This window comes from Erithacus rubecula (genome assembly GCF_903797595.1).
Source record: "Erithacus rubecula genome assembly, chromosome: 15".
NCBI lineage: Eukaryota > Metazoa > Chordata > Aves > Passeriformes > Muscicapidae > Erithacus > Erithacus rubecula.
In genome coordinates, this window is record NC_136667.1 from 11,122,837 (window position 1) to 11,144,463 (window position 21,627).

General features: G+C 38.8%; 1 protein-coding gene across 2 annotated transcripts in view; it reads right to left on the reverse strand.

Annotated features, from left to right (window-relative positions):
* COL4A6 (collagen type IV alpha 6 chain) overlaps positions 1–21,627 on the reverse strand; it is a 113,159-nt gene that overhangs the window by 41,028 nt on the left and 50,504 nt on the right. Inside the window, exon 1 of one of the 2 annotated variants that reach the window (XM_079318562.1) lies at positions 15,768–16,102. The exons of the other annotated variant lie outside the window; for it this stretch is intronic. The gene's annotated coding sequence lies outside the window, so the exon portion shown is untranslated. Of the gene's footprint in view, positions 1–15,767; positions 16,103–21,627 lie in introns of those variants that run through there. 2 annotated transcript variants of the gene reach the window in all.

Genomic DNA, 21,627 nt, shown 5'->3' on the forward strand with positions numbered 1-21,627 from the left:
GGCGCTGCCGGCAGGGGCTCCGGCTGCCCCGCGGGTGCCGCGCCCGGCGCTGCCGGCAGGGGCTCCGGCTGTCCCGCGGGTGCCGTGCCGGGCGCTGCCGGCAGGGGCTCCGGCTGCCCCGCGGGTGCTGTGCTGGGGCGCTGCCGGCAGGGGCTCCGGCTGCCCCGCGGGTGCTGTGCTGGGGCGCTGCCGGCAGGGGCTCCGGCTGCCCCGCGGGTGCCGCGCCGGGCACTGCCGGCAGGGGCTCCGGCTGCCCCGCGGGTGCCGCGCCGGGCACTGCCGGCAGGGGCTCCGGCTGCCCCGCGGGTGCTGTGCTGGGGCGCTGCCGGCAGGGGCTCCGGCTGCCCCGCGGGTGCCGCGCCCGGCGCTGCCGGCAGGGGCTCCGGCTGCCCCGCGGGTGCCGCGCCCGGCGCTGTGCCCGGCGCTCCCTCCGCGCCACCGTGCCCACTCTGGTCACGGTCAGAGAACACCAGAGACCCCTCCAAGCTCCCAGAGCATCAGCAGAAAATGCACTTTATGCCTATGGCTTCTACTGGCAAGACGGTGGATTACACAAAGGTACCCCCCGTAAAGAATCACGATTTACAGTAAAATAGAATGGAGGAGGAAGTTTAAAACCCCCACATCTTAAAAATTTCACCACATATTTCCCCTTCCTTTTAATTCTTCCATGGAAGTGTGTTTCCCTTCCACCTCCCTAACGCAGTAAACCAGCAGAAGGAATGCAGCTCCCTGCTGCAAGTGTTTTAGAAATCTCAGCTGGAGACATACAAAGCCCTGACTCATGGCTTGGCAGGTAAAAGACTTTATTCTTAATTTAAAAATGTATTGTTACATGTTTAAAACCAAGGAAAGTGAAACAAACTGTACATAATTTTAAAAATTCTTTCTCCAGGATCATTTTTAGTACCTGTTGAGGCTAAAATATTTTCCCCTGTATTCTGTGTGTCTTCACTGTTGGACCAGTTTTCTTTTGAATTTAACAATTCTCCCATATCACTCTTTCTGTTGTGATTGTTTCATCCTGGCCTTTTAACTGAGGTCAAGTGCATGTTTGATATTTCATATCTTTTACGTCTAGACACTGCCCATAGTGTGCACTTCCAGAGGCACAGACTCTGGACATCACACATCTGAAAAGGCTTTTATGTTGATTACTTTTAGCTTTCTTAATTCTGGACTAATTATCAATGGAATCCTTTATATTGGAAACTATATAATCAGAACGTTAATCCCCAAATCTTTAGTGGTCCTTGGCTACCATAGACAACAAGAAACATTAACAATCACGGGCTTTGCTCTCACTTAAAAAAGTTAAATCTGAGACTGAATTTCCCATAATCAGAAGGAATTCAGAGGCTTTCAGGCAACAATTCACTTACAAAGCGTGGATTGTGAACTATTTACCTCCAGGCACCACAGCAGTTCTGAGAATAACCTAAAAATGGGTATATTACACTTACAGTCTTACTAACCTCTCACAAAAGAAATGGCATCCAAGAGCCCACCAGGTTTGTAGAGAAAACACACTGTGAATTCCTCTTTGTTTGAATGGCTAATACTTCTGTATTCCATCAGCTTGATTGCCTTGTTAATGACAATGTTTCACAATGACTGGAACTGATGGGAATTAACATTTTAGGAGGCTTTTGTTTTGCTCTGCTGCAGGTGGCTCTGAGAAAAATATCTAGACCAGAGAGTAAAGACCAGAAACTACATCTTCTACTTGTGCTTGGATGAGCAGCTCTCTGACAGAAGAATTAAATATGTTCTCTGTGATTTTAGAGCCCACAGCTAAATAACTCTCTCCTGCATTAGTGCCCTACAAGAAAGATTTTAACAGCACTTGAAGATTTTATCCAGTGCCCTGCAGTGTCAGTAAAGCATAAGGACACAGTAAAGTGCTTCTAATCTCTCTGATAATGTGATTATGCCATGATAATCAGGCTCTCAAGAATTCCCACTGTTTCTTTTGAAGTCTGTGTGGATGGAAATAATGTTTTCTATGCTGAAACAAAGAACTTGCCTTCATTGCTAAAAAAGCAGTATATTTCATCACTCAGCAGCACTCCCATGAACTGATCCAAGATTAGAGCATTATACAGAGCAGGCACGGTGGCATGCCTGAGCAATTTGAGGATAACAGCACAATGAAGACTCAGGTTTTACCCTTAAGTAAACTCACAGAGCTCAATGCCAGGTAGAACTTCTATCTGACCTCAATGCACTTACCTAGTCTTTTACTGTGCTTTAGCACTAGGAGTGCTCTTACTTATCCAAAGGATATGAAGAATAAAACATCCCTTAGCATTGAGGACAAGCTGAAATATGAAATGTGGATAATATCAAACAAAAACTACAACAAATCAAAAGAGCTCCCTATTTTTAATCTTTAATGTTCAATAGATATTGCACAGTAGCCTGCAGAAAAGCCATTAGCAATTAATGCAAGCGGTATCATTTTGGTTCCCAGATGTATGACAATGATTTGTAACAAAAGAAAAATTATAGGATGCTAATAACACCGATAACAAAACCAATGAAATTACTGTGACTTGTGATTGTTCTCTCAAATGCCACCTGGAATTTCATATATTTGAAATCTATGACCTGCATTCGCAAACATATTTGTGCACCAGGCTTTTACAATGCAGCAGCACTAAATGACAAGCCCGTCTGTAATGAATATGATGCTGGTAAAAAGTGGGTTTTTTTAATATAATAGTATTAATACATAATGCATACATAATTTTGGATTCTGACCAAGTTTGTGTCACAAGTTCTGCATGAATCATGTGCATCTCTGTTACGCACGTATCAAATACGTGTGTAAAAAACACATCCTTACAAATACACAGCTGGCTCAGATATTCAGGTTGCCATTCTCAATGTGTGGTAAGCAAGAGCAAAAAATGCCCAGAAAATGAACCTCCCATTGCTTCTGAGTCACCAAACTGCAGAAGGCAGTACAACCAAACCGCCTGGCAGTGTAATTTGATGGCAGTGTCTTTCAAGATGGAAAAGGTTCTGCAACATGTGCCTTCTTCCTTATACCCTTTTAAACTAATCTGCATCCCAGGGTGTCATGAGGAAAGGCTTGTACAATGGGTAATGATGGGGCCTCTGCTGCTGCACAATCCAACACATGACAGTTTCCCTATTGTCCCTACCCCTTTCGCCAACTCTAATACCCCACATAAATTTTTGCCCACTGAAGCAGAGCTGCTACACATAGCATTGCAAATTCCAAACATTCTTCTATTTCCCATTGCCTCTCTGAGCTTGGGGAATAAAGCGTAAATCTATTTGATTTGTCACTGTGTAAAGGAAAACACGTGGTATGGAACCACTGGATATGCCCCTTATTTCTGGGACAAAAAAAATCCAAGTATATACTTACTTGGGGAACAATTCAACTGACCCAAATCACTGTCAAATGCCAACTCAGTGATTCACCACCATAAAGAACACTGGAACCCACTAAGACAAATCTAGCAGCTCTGGTAACTAAGCAGAAAATACTACTGATCAGGAAGGGCAGAACTGATTCCTATTTTTGTTAATAAATTTGTAGACTGCCATATTTCAAGCAGCAAAGCATTTTTCATTTTCTAAGCAAAATTAAGATCCTGTGTATGAAAAGAGCAACTGAATTCAAATATGCTCATGTCTTCTGAAACTAACACATGGTTACTTCTCTCCCGAGAAATCAGTAACCAAATCTTTTAAAAGTCTTATTCACATTGTCTATTACTTCAGCAATTATCTTCCCCATAAAACATGCTTTTTTGACACTAAAAGATTGTTAATGAAATATTTAGTTAATGAGCAAATGCTTTGTAGCTTGAAGCATCTTATGCTTGTTTGATTGCATAAAGGTGAACCAAACAGCCAACCATTAACTTATTACATTAGGGCCCTAAAAATGCATGTTCTCATACACTGCATTCTCTAAGCCTGAAACTTTTAAGATCTATGTACCCAATTCCTGTTGGACAGGACAGCCTGTACAAAAAACTGGTCCCTCAAATGCTCTTTCACACACACAAATTGCATTTCCTATTTAAACCAGGGACGTTTTCTCTGATGAGTGACACCAGGTTACAGAAGTTGACCCAGGAATATCACTGAACTCAGATGAGGGGTCAGTCAGTGACTTAGCAGTGCAAGGCAGCTGTGTCCACTGGGAGCAGCATAGCCTTGGGCCAACCTTCAACTTTCTACTTCCATTTCCTCCCTTCTCCTTTTGGGTCTGCCCTCCCTTCACAGCAGGATTCCCTCAGCACTGGTTCTCTCTTGCTAGACAGTGAGTAGCACAACAGTGTCCTGCTCTCAGCTGGGGCCCCACAGTTCTACCATAATAATAATAATTACTGATGAAAACCCCTTCACTATTTTCCTAAATTACAGGTCAGGTATCCAGTGCCCTGCTCACATTCCAGAGTAAGTAATTATTCTTCCTACTGAAAAAACGCTTTGTACTTTTAAAAAAAATTATTCTTCAGTTTTTCTTCTAAAAACCTAGGGGAAGTCCCTAGTTAAAAATGGCTTCTTTATTTCTGTCATATAATTCACTGTTCCTCTACATAGCTTTTTACCTACACAGCATGAGAAAAATGCAAAGAACTATATGTGCACACAGAAATAATGGGCCAAAAAAAAAAAATCCTGTGCAACAATCCTGCTTTATGCAGTATCCTCCCAAAAATGCCATTATTTGGGTATTTTTCTGTTTTGTTGTCTTTTTAAGAAAGGATATTAGGGTGATAATTATTTTTTAATTTAATTTTAACATAAGAGACATTTTTTTCATGTACTATGTGAAATTCTTTAGTATCACAATGCTTTTCAGAAGTTTACTGTTTATGCAAAGCAGCCTTTGGCATGATCACACTGTTAAGGCTGCTCTGGTCATCTCAGGACCAATCTTCTAATGTAGTAATGAGCAACTGCAGGCTGGGTCTTACAACAATTTTAAATTTTAGTTCATGTGATAAACTCCATTTTCAAAAAATACTTCTGTTATTTCCACAAAGTCTGACTAGACATGACTGCAAGTAGAAAATCTAGGTGATAAAAAATGTGTGTGTGTATATGTATGGATGTATGTATATATACATATATATGTATGCTTTTTTTTTTTTTTGCACCCTATTTTTTAACTGCTTAAAAAAATGATTCCACAAATCATTTGATGAATCTTGTACTTCAGTAACAAAGTTGCAATGGATGGTTAATCACATTATAAATATACAACTATATAGGAAACCTAGACAATTTTTAAGAATATTTTTATTTTCATTGGATATTTAAATATATGAAAAGTTTGTTCCTTACAATGCTTGATTTCCAGTTAAAAGCTTTCATGAAACATCCTGATTCAATCAATTATTTGCTATTTCTATTCAAAACACACAAAGATACCTCATACAGTTATCTTTTATCTTTCCTGGACAATGCCAGGAGTGACTTAATATTAACTGAGAGTAATTATTCCATTTATACTTCATGACTTTCTGAAGCAACTACGAAAAATGTACAAAAGTCAAAAAGCATGACTTTAACTTTGCTTTTTTGTTTGATGTTGTGAAATGTCCAAGTTAGATAAGAAATAAGCTCCTGTGGAAAGGTTCCAGGCTAACATCAAAGCCTGTGAAAGCCCCTTGTGGGCTGTAATATCTCTGTGAGAGACACACCACTGAGGCAACAGCCTCAATGATGGGCACTACAGGAACAGAAAGATTTGAATTATGGAGATTTTTTTAGGTAAAGAACAAGAATCGGGGTTTACAAAGCAGAGTGATGACACATATATCAATTAAACAAATAACCAATGCATGAAAATTATGAGTTAAAGCTTATTTTTAAGGAGCTACATTATATACTTGAATTTAATTTGCCTTCTTCATCATCATCAGTCAAAATTATGCCTTTTTTGAGCAGAAAAAAAGATTTGCAGAGACTAGATCCTGATGAATTGTATTGCAGAGCATCACCAGAGCCAAAGTGATCACCCCTGAAACCCCAGCTTACCCACTGCTTGTTTAAGCCAATTGGCCGTGAGTCTCAGGTGATATGTGGTTATCTCAGATTAAATTTTTGCTATTTGCCACACCAAAAGGGTTTTCTTGCTACCTTGACTGACATCTTCAGGGTCTTTTTGTGTTTTTCATTGGCAAAGCAATACAAGCTTTATACAAAAACAGAGACAGTGAGACTGACAACAGGCACTCTTCTGAAATCCTGCACATGTTTAAGCCAGACTCAGAGGCAGCTGAGGAAACAAGACAGGAACATAGACAGGATCTGCTGCTGCACCTCATGGAGCTCTGGCACTGCATTACACTCATCCACATTAAAAAAATAGGGTTTATATTGAAGTACTCCATTCTGAAATATTCACAAAAATGCTGAAGCAAGTGAAGTCTAACTGACTGGAAGTTACTTATGAACTAAGTTGGGGTTTTGTTTTGGGAGGGTTTTTTTTGTTTGTTTTGGTGGGTTTTTTGTTTGTTTTTTGGGTTTTTGTGGGTCCTTTTTTTCAATTTAACAAAGGAGCATAGTACACCCAAAGGTTTGAATGGCTTTTGAGATTTTATGGTCTTTTGCAACCTCAGTTCATATTCTCCCTCACAAGCTTTCAGTGCCTAATCTCTAAAATAAGTTTTAGAAAGCCTTTTCAGTTCCCCAACCTGTTCACATAGGACAGAAGCTGCCACAACATTTTCCTGCTCTTAATTGAAGGAAGAGAATTTGAGTACTGTGTACATCTCTTGACTGCAGAGTAAGTCCTGAGCTGAATTTTAATACAAAAGAATTAGTTATTTCAGAAGAAAACACAGGGTTACCACAGAACCTCTTTCCATTCTCCTGATGGCTGTAAAGTAGACATGGTAACATATGCAAGGTATTTTCCTTCCCAGGATCCACAGCAGTCATCTCTGATGAGAGATGGACAGTGGAAATGACCAAGTGGCAGCTCCTTGGCAGTCAGTCCCCAAAAGGGGAGATGGATAGGATGAAAAGTGAGGGTCACAGCCCCTCTCTCCCCTGGCTCCAGCTGCCATGAGTTCATATATGTGTATTGTATCATCTCTCCCACACATTCCGTAAGATAAGCAAGTTATTGTTCACAAACAATTTAAAGGAGTTTTACTTAACTCATTACTGAGGAAGATACAACACTAATCATAGATATTAGACAAGTCTCCTGGGGAAATCAGATGTTGAATCATAGTAATTTCATGGGCAGCCAGATCAGGACTGCCACTCAACAAAACCACAGCTTCTGACTCTCCTTAAAATACCCCTTAAAACACACAACATTCAGGGATCTGCTATGGGCTCACGAGGAAAGAAGAACATGCAGTATTGTGTTATTTTCCCTTCCACTTATCCCTAGCATCCCAGAGGAAAAAACAAAACAAAACAAAACAAAAAAAACCTCAATGTGTTTCTAAAGAACTGTTTAAGTGAACAGTGACAATGAACTTGCTCCCTCCCCCTCTGGCTGGCATTTCCAAGCTGCCTTCCCCATGGACTCAAGTGACAGAAGATTCATTGTTGCAAAAAAATGTTGTGAGTGGAAAATTAGCTGTATTAACTAGTGCACTGAACAAGTGAAATCCTGCCAGTGTCAGGCCTGTTAAGACTATTAAAAGGACATTGTATCTAGAAAGGCAGGGAGGGTTCAGCCACATGCTGAAGATGAACAGACTCCAAACATCCACAGGGTCTTCTGTGTTCAGATCTGTTAATTTGCTTTGGGCTCCTCTCCAGTTCTTTCCAACAAACTTATTTTTTTAAAAAATGTCTAATTCCCTTTTGCAAGCAAAGGCTGTGAAAAGTTAGTTTTTCCTCACGTGACTACCTACTTCTTTCTGCCTAGGAACTGGAAATCAAACATGGTCGAGACATGTCCTGCTCCTCCAATTTTGCAGAGATAAGGAATAGACCCATAAGTGTGAGAAGAAGATAGGGAAAAGGAGCTATAGAAGCCCTTTCTGCTCTGTGGATAATACAGAGAACTTTCCATTTGCCTCTGTGGGAACATAGATGTCCTCTTGTATCTGAACTTCTCTAAACATGTGATTGAAAGTAAAGAAAGGAACAAAGAAGAAGAAAACAGTAATTAATAAAATAAGAACCCTTTGAGGTTTCCATGTGGACAGGAATAGTCACAACTCTTACCTTACATGATGCTTTCTTGGCCTTTCTAAAGGGCTTCATGCTGGAGCCAAGAAGCACCTCATGAATCTTTTAGAGAAACTTTACACAGTGGAGCTTTTTATTGCAGTTTCACCTACAGATGAGCTATTCCCAGCTTTAGTTTCTATCAGCAACTAATCTAAGTTTCCATTCCATTTACATCCTGGCAATTATCCTGGGGAGCCCATTTTCACAAGATACATCTAAGACAAGCAATCCAAGCAATCTAAGATGATTTTTACAGGGATAGCCACACTGAGGAAAACAGAGAGATGTACAAGAACAGTTGCAAAAATATCAGTTAAAGACTTGAAGCAAAGATTTTGTGTCTCTTGCATTTCTAGAAAGAAACCACTCATGAATCAACAGGAGCCAGGAAGAAGTTAAAGGATACCAGTCTTTAGGACAATTCTTTTGTGCTCACCAACTGGGTTCCCTGCTATGCACTGGAGTGGATAGGCAAGATCATGCCCTGTTTTTTTCTGGGCTACTAATAGGAATGTTCCCTGTCTTTGGAAAATTTTAAACCCATATCTGGGGTATGCATTCTGGGCTAGGCTTATCCATCCCCACATTGCTGTGATGCCAGATCAGAGCCATTTTTAAATTATATTAAGGGGTTGTAGGTGTTGGGTCATTCAATGAAATTTCATTCAATAAAGTAGCTGTGTATTCATAGGTGTAATCAGAGCAAAAAGTGATAATACAACACATCTTAAAGGAGAGTGATAATTTTTTTCCATGGTAATTACTCTAGAGCAAAACATTCTCTTCAAGGATCATAACTAAGGATCATTTTAATGGAGATATCAAAATATCATATTAATTCCTTAATTAGCAGCAGTATCTCTACTGAAGCTGTTACTTCCCTATTTTTCACTTCTTACAGGAGTTTCCTGTGTTGCTGTCAACCATCTCATGGTATTCCAGCTAAAACAGAACAATTTATCTTGGCTTAAATGCTGTAAAATTAACAACTAAGAGAACAACCATTATATTTAACAGCTTGTCTTTGAATCTTTATAATAGGTGCTTTCTACTCTATCTGCAGATATTCTAGTCACTAATGTGCCTTCTCATATCAATGACATTTGTCTTATTGCATTTTGCAATAAAGTAAATACCAAGGTGAAATTTTTGCAGAGACTACTTAATATTAACTAAAATAATACAGATTTCTTTTCATATTTGGAATAAAACATAGCTGCAGTTTTTTCAGTATAATAATACCACAATTAATAAAAACTTTTCAATTATTGTTATTGTGTTCTCTGTTTCTGCAGAATGTAAAGTGAATCATTAGAATATGAACAATAGAGATTAGGATCCCAAGCATAACACTGCTATTTTAAGAGCAGATTTAAATGTCTGTATTCATTTATGCTTCTAGGAGTTTCTCTCAATTTGTCTCAAATTCCCAAGAGAAAAAGTACATAAAATGTGGAGACAACTGAATCTAAAACCTGAATCTTTCCTCTAGCTTAGTTAGCAATCACAGCTTAACCTATTCTGGACAGTAATCTTATGACTCCTTTTATGGCTCACTTTTATCATACTGGATTGTCCTATTATTTTTCTAATCTAATTATTCTATGGCACTTCACTGTTACACAGAAGATGTGTATCTATAAATTGCCATAGGTCAAACAATGTTCCAGAAAAACAATCTTGTCTTTTTCCCTTTGTTCTTACTGATACACTGTTATGTCCCTTCCCCTGTCTGATATTCAGTGTTTGTGCTATTACAACAAAATTAGTGCTGAGTACAGTGTAATTCTGAATGCAAGTCTGAGCCTGGCATGTGATATATGCAGCATGACTGCCTCTAAGACTTACTACCATATCATGTATAACATTAATGATCTAGTAAATAAAGTAGCCTCTTTCTTTGAAAAAGAAAAAATACTAAACAAACAGCAACAACAAAAAAGCCCCTCTACACACTTAAAAAGGAATCCATTTTAGTCACCAGACCATGTTCCACATGCTAAACATTCTGTTTACAAGAGAGAAACACAGCAAAACTTCTCATTATCCACTAAGGTCATTCAGCCCCAAAGGATGCTTCTAGTTAGAAAGGCAGGCAGGGAAAGTAGGCCATGCACAGATCTGGCCAGTACAGGGTCAGCAGCAAACAATAGATTCCCTGCAAGCAGTTTCCCCTACATTTTGCCTTTCATAGCCTTCCCAGCATGTTCCTGGCACTTCAGAAAGGTCTGAGCAACTTTCCTTGCACAGGGTTCTGCTAAAACCAAAAGTATCTGCTGGGACAGATAATATTAGTCAAGATTTAAAACTCAAATGGGAACGATTTCATGCTTATTCAAGTTAGCAGATTTAGAAGAAAACCTATTCCCAGAGACCGGTTACACAGCAGAGCTGAGGGAGCTTTGCAAACATGTAAACAATTTACTTTAAAGGAAAAAATGGAGTCTGTGAATTCTCATCTATACCTTGCTTGGAAATACACAAGCCAAAGGAGGAGTGGAGAGTAGTAGAGGTCTGCAAATCTCCTAACATAACATTTGGCAATATTCCAGTTATCTCTAGAGGCTAAAGCAGAGTGGGTCCAGGCAAAATTTTACAGCAGTGCCTGTCATGAAGTGCCAGTCAATCAGCAGCTGGTTTACTGGGCAGTGCCAGAGAATAAACTGCAATTAGCAAAAATAACTTCAAACCAAAATCTGGGAGAGAAAAAAATAGAGGATTTTCCACTTTTCATATACAAGTGTTCCATATTGATTGCGGTAAGGACGGAAATGAACTTTTCACCTACTTGAAATTCCCACTGGCTAAGGTATATAGAATAAATTACCAATTCCAATGTTGCTTGTCATCCCATAAATTGTATGTTTTAGTCATTGGACATTTACTACGTGGCTGTATTAACACTCCAAAAAGCTTCATTCATTTGTTGGTATAAACCACACTTCCAGTCTGCTTAATCTTTGACAGACAGGTCTCATTGTCCCCTAAAATCCCTCACTACACAATACAACAAAGACTTAAATGACACTGTAGGGCTGTTCTGCTACCCACACTGCTCTGCGCTTCCTGCCCATATATCCCTGGAATTCATGACCATGCAGATTACTAAATTACACACTAGGCCAGGGATTAAGCATGGCTCTTTGTATGGGAGCATCTGAGGTCTGGAAGAAGATTTTACCTGTCACGGTCTGTGCTCACTGGGCCTTGATGAGAGACAGAAGGAAGCAGCACTGCAGAAGATCACACTGTGTGATAATCAGCAATCTGTATATGATGACAGGATAACCTGACTGGGGACGTCCTGCACACAGGTCTCAGCAGCTTTACACAGACAATAACCAGCCTACTATTTCCAAATCAGCTCAGCAGCTTCTTCTTCCACAAAATAAAAGGTGAAAGCATTCCCTATTCTGACAGATGGCAAACCAGAAAATGGCCTTCACTGCACCTAGCAGATCTGAAAAGTGTAAGGGTTGAGAATGTATCCTGCAGTAAAGAAACTTCTCAACAAGACAAAGGGAGAGGTAGGGTAGGTCATCAGTTGTTTTAATTTCGCGCTAATCAAAGCTGCAACTGTTTCTGATTGTTTTCAGAATGCCTTACAGTTACATATCTAAAATAATTAAAAATAAAACCAAGGAAAAAAGGCCTGAAGTAACTAAGGAAAAATGTAAACACATTAAGGATACTGCATGCCTTAAGCATGCCTTTTCTCCATTGCTTTTTACTTTTAAAAATGGAAGTCTTAGTAGGCCTTAATCTTGATGTCTTGATGAGACCTAGAAGAGTACAGTAGTCTTTACCCCAGTGTAACTTACAGAGAGCTGGCAATGTAGCTTACAGAAGGTTGGCAACTCCAAGCTTCAGCTAAGTCTGTTTAGTAGTTCAGAAGTTACCAGGACAATATAATGACAGAAATCAGGAGAAGTCTGATACCACATATTACAAAACAAAGTATTTCCCTTTTTATTTTTTCAGGAGATAGTAGGTGTCACATTTTTTTCTGCTTTCCTCCTCTTTGCATACATATTCTTTTAATAGCAAATACTGACATCTCCCAGGTTTTATTAATTATGTTGTTGTAGCCATAGTGTTCTGAAAGATGATATTGTATTTCTCATGTATTTTGCAGTCACCTGGAGCACAGTGAAATGACGAGAATTATCTAAGGTCTGAAAGACACAAAGTTCACAGCATAGCCACTTCTATGGATTTGTTTCAGACTGCAAACTCTGCTAAAAAATAACAAATGGGGACCAGTACACCACAATAAAGTGATGCTTTAGTTCAACATCATCCTATTACATCAAAGACTAGTGTTACTACATGCCAACATGATGACATGTCATTTTAGAGAAACCAAAACTGTCTCAGATCTGCAAATAGCCTCCTCACAGCTCATAAAAAATGCAACCCCCCAGAAACCCTGGGATGACAAGCACTGGAAGCAGATCTGGTCGGCACAGACTCAGCAGGACTCTTTGGAAGTTGCTGCCAATGCTCCTTTTGCAGCCAGAGCAGCCACTGTTGAGCTACACAAATTACACTAAGCCCTTTCCCTAGAGCCACCAGCCAGGGAACAACAATTTGACTGTCATTTGAGAAAAATAAGCAAAGCATACTTTAAAAGAATAGAGAAAAGAAGAATCTTCTATTGATCACTTCTGCATACTGGCTTTGTATTTCCCTTGTTCCTGCACTCACTCCAATTTCAGTTAAACCACAGCTAGCTGCAGCAACGTTTTTCCATAGGATATTTTTTAAAGCCTCACACTATGCTTCATAGCATGCAACAAACTGCCCTCAGCCCACACATATATACCACCCTTCTCACACCAGGCTACCTTTCTTAATAATCCCCACAGGCATTTATAATGGCCTTTTAGCCAGCAAGAGTAAAAAGCAGTGAACTGGTTCAATGAACACACATTCACTTCTACAGTTTTAGATTTCATAAAGACTCTTCTCAGTGACAAATGTATAGACAAATGATGGCTGCAGTGAAGTACAGCCCTGATGCCAGAGATAGGCATCAAGCCTTCACTGCCACAGATCTTGCCAATACAGCCAATCTTCACTTGGCTGAATCACCACCACCAGAAATATTGTCTTTTATCTGCCACTGACTGGAAATGCCAGTGTGGAAGTGTCTGCCAGCAAAGCCTGAGAGGAATCATGCCACTAAAAAGGCTGCATAGTCAAGGCTTGAAAGCGGAATAAAGGAAAAAGCATCAGAGAAATTAAAGGAGATCATGTTAGGAAGTACAGAGGAGACACACCAATACTGCCCATCTTCAGTTTACAGCACAAGCTGAAGAGTACACATGAGGGAAGCCCACAAAAGTCAACAAAAGTCTGGCATGTACGGTCCTTGTTTCCAGCATGAAACTAAGCAGCAAGGACGTGCATCAGAGACTGTTGCTGGTTGCCTGTTATATGATTCTGGTGGCCACTTCCTTGATCCTACTGCTGCTCTGTAGGAAATGGAAAAACAGAAATTTCCACAGATACTGAAAGGTTTGATTTTAGCCTTGGAAGAAGCTTGGATTGATGTAAAAATAAAAGTATGCAGATATAAAACAAAAATTATAAACATACGTTTCTAAAGCTGTAAGTAAAAATATGCCTCATGTAAGTAAGAAGCTGTATTGGATAAGATGGTGGAGAGTTTTATAGTGTAGTTATGTAACTATATAGGGTAAGCTAGGAGTTTAAATGTTATAAGAGAAATACATGTGTGTACGTGTAATAGTAATTCATTGGATAAAGGCATACACATTGCAGCAGAATTAAGTAAAAGTGATAGGTTAGAAAAACAAAAAAAACTTCATAGCAACCTTCCATTGGATTAGAATGTTACGTATTACCTTGTAATGAAGAAACCTGTGACTACTTTCGAGCTGTGGCCGAATTCTTGCTTCTCTAGATCTCACAGCCTTGAGGCTGATGTGAATCAGAGCAATAAATCATCTTTAGCATGATCACAGTCCTATGCCTTCATTAAAGCTACGATAATATTGCTCTAAATGGTAAATCCAAGAAACAGACCCACAAATGCTGAGCTGCAGTTCCACAGGGGAAAGGCAGGCTGCAGAGCCTGGCTTTCATTTACCCAGCTCTCACAGAGGCCATGCCTGAGCACAGGACTTGCATCCTAAACTTCAGGATTTGAGTCTCAAAAGCTGCATCATCATCTCTGCTTTCCAGAAACATTTTTCCACTGACACAAGTAACCCTGCAGTGTCAAAGCTCTTATTGGTCAACTGGAATAACTGATATTTTATCCTGGGGAAGTGAAATTTAACTATCTAGAAACTTTGTCTTTGCTGGAAAAAAAAAAAAATTTTTCCTTGTCTTTGCAATACTAGATGCAGCAGCAAGAGGAGAAGAAATCTGGGACTCCTTCAGATTGTAATTACCAGTATAAAATCAACATTTTTTATTTTGATAGAAAGATTTTTCTCTATCACTACATCTTTCTAGTGCTTCAGTCTCATAATCTGAAGGTTGTGAGTTCGACCCTCCTACAAGGCACCACTATATTATGTTTTATATTCTTTTTTTCTCTTCAGTCAGAGTTGGAATTAAGGGCATGAAAGACAGAATTTCATGTTTGGACTCAGTGGTTTATTAATTCTTACTCATAGTACAGTGAGTGCTACAGCACTTCAGCTAACAATCTAAAAATGAAGAAATGGTGATGTATCTTGCTCATCACAAGGTCTTTTAAAGCCAAACGGTCCAATTAAAAGCTAACACCTATATTATTTTTACTTTTGACCCAATGACCAAACACCCATGACCTGCAGTGCAGCATCTTCTATCCAATTAAAAAATACAACTTAAATCCAAGAAGAAGAAGGACAAGAGGGAAGAAAAACCAATGCCATAAAACCTCCATCTTGTCTTATACCTGTTACTATATTCTAAAACCCCCCAAGTCCCAAACCCTTCATCATATGGGATTACACACTTCTATTCAAGCTACACACCAGTGATTCTAGTTCTATCAGTCAATTGTGGAAGCCTTTTCCAAGGCCTCAAGTCAAAAGCAGTGCTCCCCTGGAGATCAGCATGGTAAGTTCAAAACTCCCAGGCTTCAGGGTTCCAACATCCTCATACCATATTTATCAAAGAAACAATTGACTAGTAGTACCATTGTATCTTCCCCTCCACTATGGCAATATGTGAAGTACACATCCTTTTCCAAATACCAGCAGCTTCAAAGGGTTTTTTTTTTGTAAGTATCTCCAAATCAAGCAACCTTCCATGAAAGACAGCTCAGATCTCCCCTGTATTTAGCTGGCCAGCACGCAGAAAGACAACACTATCTTGAAGATATTTTGTACCCCTGACTGTAAGTCAATCTAAATTATGTGGTGTACATACATTCAGTCATCCAACAAGGGTCAAATTAGTGACCTATCTTTCTCTAAATTAAACAAAAAGAATACTAAAACTTGATCCATCCTGTGATGATTAGAAACACGACATTCTACAGAGCCATGTGACATTTTTATGGCTCCTTAACTCTGTTGAGAGCCTGTGTGACCTGAGTACACACTCACCCAGTCAGGTATGGCCAGTTGGCTGCTGCCCCACTCCACAGTCAGCTCCACAGCAGAGGCTTCTTGAACTCCTACTTTTGCTTGAATCAGACTGTATTAAGATACTCTCAGGCTCTTCTTCAGTGAGTGCCTTATCCTTCAGCTTTGCTTGGGTGTATATTGAGAGCGTTTTATTTTAATTAAATTGAGGATCCATGAAATGAATCTTTAAATGTCCCTATTATGTCTCCAGCGAGTGCTAAATCCAAATGCTCCACAGTTGAACACAGATGGATGAAAATCCAGACCTGCCCTTATGTCCAGCTGGTTTGAGATCATTCCATGTTTTTATTCCAGCTGTGTGTTTCCCTTAAAAAATCAGGACATTTAATGCTTAGAAGAAAAGTTATTTGGTGCAAGGCTTTTTATTGTTTATACAAAGTACAACTGATCCTCATGTGTAACGGAGGCCTCAGGCCCTGCTGTACTGCAAATATTGAAAAAAATCAACAACCAAAGCAACCAGAGTCTTTGCACAAATATTCTTTTTAAAATACAATCCAGTTGGATGGTGTCTTCCAATTCTACCAGAAATAGCATTTTACCACCCACATTAACATAGCTGTTACAGGACAAATATATTTCTAGTTTACTGGGAAAAATTGATTCTTCTACAGAAATAGTTCACAAAATCTGTGTAGTACTTCTAGTAGCATGTAAGTTTAATGCAAAGATAAAGCAATCAAGTGATAAAGAAAAAGTAATTGATTAAAACAAAATCTCTTCCACAATTAATTTTTCTGGTTAGGTTTCAGCACAAAGGTTAAGTGAAAATATATCAATATATCTTCATTGATATATCAACAAAATAGTATCTCAAACAGTACCTTGTATGGAAAGAACCTTAAAAATTAAACTAAGTAGACAATTTGTAAATACACTTTTTGTTTAGTCTGGAATACAAATTTTGCACAGCACATACAACTCTTAAATCCTATCCAAACAAACTCAGGGGAAAAGTAGATTTTAAGAGTACATACCTATAAATTTAGGGCTTATTTACTTCCAAAATTTTCACAAAATATTTGGAAATTAATTTAAACATAGGAAGCATTAGCTCAGAATCAGCAGAAAGAAAGCAAAGTGCATTATCAGTCATAGCCACAGTTTGTTACTTCATCTTGCAAGAATAAGGCTCTTTCATTCACTCTTGTAAGACAGTGGTTAAAACAATAACTCTTGTAAAGCTGAAATGAGACCAAATGCTATATGTTTAGCAAAAATTAGCAAAATCTCCCAGTTCTGACAAACAGTACTTGCTATGGTTTTTGAAAACTCTCCAAAGTGTGTAACTTGAATAGCTAGCTGTGTTTAGGAGAAAGTTTCTGATATGCAGGGACATTTAGGAACAGGCACTAGATCCTAGAAACCTGTAAATTTGTTCAGAGGCCATTTACATTCAAAGCTGCCCAAGACCCCAAGCCACTACACTCAAGAGAAAGAGTTAGAAGTCTTCCATGTTCACATCTCGTGGTGAAGTGATATCTCCAGCAGATACTTGCTGGAAGTGAGTGCTGAGCAGACAAGTTCTTGATGATTTGTGAAATGATTGAACACTAAAAACCACTGGTGATGGCTTAAAAGTTATGCTCCCCAGTTTCTATAATAAAATGCATGGCCTAGGATGATTTACACCAAATAACCAGCTTTCAACTTTGTTTAGCTGTAGCTTTCATTCTTTAAGTGAAGCTTTTCACTCACACTTCTGTAGTTTAAAGAACATCAAGGTTTTTTACTTACTTCTTCCAGGGTATACAACTGTTAAATACACAGGGAATGAGTATTTCCACACCACGACCCTGAATTATCCTCTGCAAAATAAGTTGGGGCTATTCTTTTCTGCTTTCTGCCTAGACAGTCAAACTGCTCTCACTTCTTCTCTACTTCTGGATATCAATTACATATGTGTAGTTACACCTAATTATGGAAATTAAGGGTAGACCTACAGCCTGTCTTTTTTTAAAAAAAGGATATTTTACATAGCCAGCATACCTGAAATAGTAGGATCCAGGATCCTGTTCATTTACCATTTTTTGCATAAAGCTAAAGTAGCATCACCAAGTCAGCCAAGTGACTTCTTAATCCTAGCAACTGGTTTTCACTAATGTAAAAAACAGACCTCCAGCAAAGGTAGTAAAGCTAAACCAGGAGAAACTGGTATTTCTTCAATATTTCTGACACTGGTCTGAGAAGTGTAGAAATGCAGCAGAATAGAGTGAAATCAAGATTCAAGATCTGATATTCATGAATATTTTGTTATTCACAATTTTAGAAACGTGCTTCTAGAACTGATATTTCTTGATTTAAAACTCTCCCGCATATACTCAGTAATTTAGTGAACTCTTAATCTTTAATTTGGAAAGTTGAAGCAAACTTTCCTTAAGACTTCACTAAAACCCAGGTGTTCTGGATCTTCCCAATACAACTATAGTATGAGCTGGAAAGTAAACAGAAAGTAATCCGTGTATAAATATTTAATAAGACACTTGAGTCTGGAGCAAAATGCTTAGGTTCTTAGGAACTTAGTGTTCCCTCTTTAGAATGCAAACAGATTAGTTGCATGACACAGTGTTAGTACAAACTTTCCTTGTCCATAAACATTTGCTGATGTATTTCACTAATAATGTAATGTATAGGAACAGAGGAAGGGTTTACTCTGAAGACAGCACATGAAAAGGTCCAAATTCACAACCTACTCTCACCTGATGATGCCTTTTCCTAAAGCATCTCAAGAAGTTCCCTGGGCATCATTCTCCTTTCTACTGGCAAAGAGGAACGTGGCAACAGTTAAAAATCAATGGCAGATGCCAACAGAAGATAGTGTTCTGCTTCATGTATTTCCACAAAAAAAATCTCAGCCTGAAGTCACAACAAGTATTTGCGAAAGACAATTCAGATGGGACCAAGAGCAGCCAAAAATTTTGAGATATTAAAAATATACTATTTCATCATAGAAGGAATTTAAAATTTCTGTGTTATTCTCCTTCAGAAAAGGACCTCTGAAAGATGAGTGGCAATATATTTCCTCTCCCATCTCTTATATCAATTCTATATGTCTTCAGTAAAATCAGACCATTTTTGTGTGGCCTTGCAATGAAATAGGATCAAAAGACAGTTGTTCTGTCAGAGCTTTTTTGCATACAAGTTTACTTCACATCCATTTTAGACCAACATTTCCACACATAAAATAATGAGAAGTATATGAGAAATTATTTAAACTCTTTGTTGAAATGAATCAACTTACATTTAATATTTACATTTAATATACACATTTATTAAGATCACTTGCCACTCAAAAAGCCAATTTTTCACTGTGTGTGCCCATGATTGAACTTAGATTCTAATGTGTCCAGAAACAGAAATTACAGTGTTATCAGGAACTGAAGTTGCCTTTTTTACTAACAGAATTACCATCCTCAAACAGGGTGCCAGGCTCTTCTCTGAGCTAAACTCCATCCATGTGCTCTGCCATTTTGAAAAGCAAACTTGTAAGACTAATAAACATCATATTCAGAGCATAGACCTGACTCCAAGTTGAAGTCTGTGCTTTGCTGGCACCCAGACAGGCAGGTGCAGGTGTCTGTGTTGGATAAATTTGGGTGCACATTAAAGGAAAACTCCACACTCGCTGCCGTGCAGCTGGAAAAGGACAGCTCCACATTCCCAATCTGAAGCACAGCACTCAACATCCATTGCAGTTCCACAGCACAGCCAGTGTGGGAAGCAGAGGCAGTTGGCCCTCTCTAAAAGACAGCAAATGCAAAGTCAAGGGAGCTGGGAGCTCCCTGAATTGTGGGTGACCTGAGCACTGATGTGCAGAGAGCCACACAGCCCTGGACAAACAGCTGAGACCAGCAATACACAGAAATGGAAACAGCCACAGGAACATAAGACTGTTTTTCCAGGGTCATTTTGCCAGGTCATCTAAGATTTTTATGGCCACAGTCTGAAGCACTGAAAGCAATCCTGATTAACATAGCTGGCCACCAAGATAATAACCACAGCTGTACTATTAACAATGTGAAAACCCGTTACTGTCTTCTTTTCAGTCTCTTAACAATTATCAAACAGGGAAATTATCAAATTACTTTTAATTATAAAAATTAAAATTACAAATTACTTGTTCGTGCTCATGCAATTACTAGGCAAAAGCTAGTTGTACCATATGCTTTTCAGTGTATATGAAAAAAGTGATTTAAAAAACTCCTAAAAGAGGGCTTTAAACTTCAAGTCATATATCTTTAATCTATTAGGTAAGCCCAAAGTAGAAGGAACCAAATGTGAACCAAATGCTGATTAAAGCATAAGCTAAAAAAAGTTGTTAGTAAAGCATAAGCTAAAAAAATAATATGCATATGCCAGATGGCTCTTATCAGAGGTAAGTTAGTATTCCTAAAGATTCTTTATTTTTGTTTGTCACAGTTATCTGTTTCTGTGGGCAGTTAAAACAGAGGAAATTTAATTAAGTACAGATTTATTTAACAAGGATGTTGTTTTTCAATGAAACACACTCCCACTTCAATTTCCCAAGTGCAAAGAGACGTATTTACTGAAAAAATGTAAGATAGAAGAATGATGTTTCTAAAAATTGAAACATTGTGAAAATGGGTACAACAAGCACCACAGTTGCTCTCAAGTTGATAAGACATTTGATAAAATAACAATAAAAATCCCAAACCCCATTTGCAAGGGCAAGAAAACCACTGTTAAACACTTGTAATGAGGCACTGCAAGTGACAGTCAGAAACATGGCAGAATTGTGCTGCTAAAAGAAAAGGTCTAGAAAAGATCACAAACCTGGAGATTCCAAAGAAGGTTATTATACAAGATGGAAGGATCATTCAATTTCCATATCCTTGAGGGACACACAGCTTGTTTTTTTTTCTCCAGGGCAAACTATACTGTGATACCTTAAAACATGAAAAATCCCAGTGTTCCTCCTTTGCTCTGGCCCATTCCTGTTTGTCCACCTTCACCTCTCTAGAGTAACTGATCTCACCAGAAACTCAGCATTAGGAACTTGTATGTGTTTCTAGCAGCCAGATCACAGAGCTGAAACCTCCTCCCAGGGTGACACCCTGCACTGGAACTCAGTGAATCAGGCTGAAGTCCTGAAATGTGACATTGACTCAGTATGGTCACAGTTGAGAATCATAAAGTCTTAATTTTGCACAGAACATCCAGTTTCAAGTAATGCACTTCCTCCAACTATAACATCCTGCCAACACTATATGGAGCATTCACACAACCTTTCTAAACAAATGTGAAGAAAAATATGTCAGGAGGTACTTCCCTTGAAATAGCTTCCCTTAACACAAATTTCACATAAAATTCACATAAATGGTTGGTTGAACAGTTATTCTTAGAAGCCTGAAAGCAATTTGTTCTAAAGGTTTGAAAATTAAAATCCTGGCTTTCTTATTGATGTTGGGAAACCCATCAATAACACCAATGTAACCCAGTTTTTCTCTCCAGTCCAGACTGGAAAGCTGATAATACTGAAATGTGTAACAGAGCCCAGGCTCTGCTTACAGCATATACTGATGAAATAAACCTAAGGACATCTAAATGTGGAACATCTGATACATGATTCTGCAAGAAAAAAATAATGCAGAATACTGCATCTGCATTGACTCTGTGAAGAAAACCCCGACCACTTTTTATTACCCAGTGTACAAAATACAGCCACTGCAACCAGAACTTCTATTCTCCCAAATGTTCTCAGGAGTTAATGCACATTCCAACTAATAAAAGACAAGGGAATGACTAAACTAGATTAGTTCAGGTTTTAGTCCTGATGTTGGAAAAACAAGTGAATTCA